Raw genomic sequence first — 2,400 nt, 5'->3', positions numbered from 1 at the left:
TGACCAGAAACCGTGAATCGAACCGAACCGTGGATTTTGTGAATCGTTCCACCCCTAATATAGATACATGCACCTTTTCTTCCTTTGGCACCTTCTTCTTTTTGAGCCGATGTAACAACTAAATTTCTCCACTGTAAGATCAATGAAGTCAATCAATTAATTCATGAAGTTAAACATTGGGAAAGTAGACTTGGAAGTTTATTTAATGTATTTCAGTATATTTCAAGGTTTAGTCCAAAGAAGCATATCTTTAAAAAAAATATTATCAATGAATTTGGTAAGTTGAGTATACAGTAATTGAAAATATGAACTTGAAGTATACCTTTTCATTGTAAAATAGAGTTGCATACATTAAAGTTGTTGGTTAAACTTGATAGTCATTTGAAATATAAAAAAAAAAAAAATCTGTAATTAGAATAGAATAAAAGTACAAAACTTAAAAGTTGCTTTTTACTATAAACAACAAAATATTTCGGAGATTATATTTTATTTTTTTCCCAAAACAGAGATGAAATGTGTTTTTTAGGAAAAAATGTATAAAACTGTGTGCATCTTTTATTTAAGTACAGGTTACAAAATAAAGAAAGAATGAATAACTTTGTAGTTACTTTTAAAATGCATAAAACCCTTTTTTGTGAAATTATTTGTTTAAAGGGGTCATAGAATGCAAAACCGTGTTTACATTGTCATAGATGAATAACGTTAGTTTAGTGGGTGAAATGAACGTACAGAGAAGTTCAAACCCCATCAATACCTCCTTTCTCTTCAAATCTCACAATTCTAAATTTCCACCATAAAACGGACAAATCGAAATGAAGCCTCGAGTTGACCTAAACTCTGGGATGTTACCTTATTTGGTTCTGGCCTGGACTTTTGTCACACCCCGAAATTAACATACAGACCAGCCCACTGGTTCACTGGCCCAAAGGATGGGGGGGGAGGTTTTAAGTGTCGACTGCTGGACCGCCGACTGGACCGGACCTCAGCAGAGAGTCATGATCCGCCCATCCTCAGCCAGAGGAAGGGGGCTGAAGGCCAGNTTAAGTGTCGACTGCTGGACCGCCGACTGGACCGGACCTCAGCAGAGAGTCATGATCCGCCCATCCTCAGCCAGAGGAAGGGGGCTGAAGGCCAGTAAGGCAGGCGCAGGGAAGCACAGGCTGTGTCGAGGCTATTGTCACCGGGTTGGGTTAGGTCGTTCCGTCTCCCGCTGCCTGGGTTCCCAGACCAGCCCCGGAGCTGACGGCTCAGTTTGATTGGTCGGTGTACTGCAAAATCCCCAGACAATTTTGAAATTCCCCCATGACATTTTTTAGGTACGAAAACTAGGACATATCCGGGAAAAAGAGGACATCTGGTCACCCTACCATATCAACAATTTTGATGTTTTAGTGAGTGCTTGTTACTATGATGCGTCTTTGCTCAGCATCTTTGCTCGTTGTAAACCAAGCAATCAGCGCACAGCTCATTTATATATTCCTGAGCATACCATAAAAGGAAAAAAACCCATTTAATTCTAGGGCTCTTAACCAGGCTTGCATTAGGGCTCATAGAACAGCAAATATGCCATTTTCAGCCCAACCAATGTTTCACACGTATTTAGAGACATTAATCTTATATCAGAGACATGATTGTTCCTTATATTTCTAACAGAGCACTTCGCTTTCAATCTGCAGGTTTACTAGTGGTTCCTAGAATTTCTAAAAATAGAATGGGAGGCAGATCTTTTAGTTATCAGGCTGCTCTCCTGTGGAACCAATCCAATCCAATCCACTTTATTTATATAGCACGGTTTAAATAAACACAAGGTTTCCAAAGTGCTGCACAAAGAGATAAAATAACTAAAATAAATAAAAGTAAATAAAATAAAATAAAAGCACTGCCCGCACAGGATAAAAATATGCATGTGTATACATAAAATCAACATGTGTACATAAAATCAACATGTGTACATAAAATCAACATGTGTACATAAAATCAACATGTGTACATAAAATCAATACTCTACATGGTGTTAAAAGCCAAAGAAATGAGGTGGGTTTTAGTCCAACTACAGGTTTTAGTCCGTGAGGCAGACACCCTGTCTACTTTTAAAACTAGGTTTAAAATCCATCCATTATGTGACACGCTTGTCCCAGTTGGGGTTGCGAGGGGTGCTGGTGCCAATCTCCAGTAGTCAATGAGCGAGAGGCGTGGTACACCCTGGACAGGTCGCCAGTCCATTGCAGTGCCCTTAAAACTTTCCTTTTTGATAAAGCTTATAGTTAGAGTGGCTCAGGTTATCCTGAGCTATCTCTATAGTTATGGTGCTATAGGCTTAGACTGCTGGAGGACATAGGGACCCCCATTTCATCATTCTGCTTCATTCTGCCTCTATTCTCCCAATCTGCAGAATCTGTT

The sequence above is a fragment of the Cyprinodon variegatus genome, unplaced genomic scaffold, assembly GCF_000732505.1.
Source record: "Cyprinodon variegatus isolate N-32 unplaced genomic scaffold, C_variegatus-1.0 Scaffold364, whole genome shotgun sequence".
NCBI classification, from domain to species: Eukaryota; Metazoa; Chordata; class Actinopteri; order Cyprinodontiformes; family Cyprinodontidae; genus Cyprinodon; species Cyprinodon variegatus.
This window is presented reverse-complemented; position numbering follows the sequence as displayed.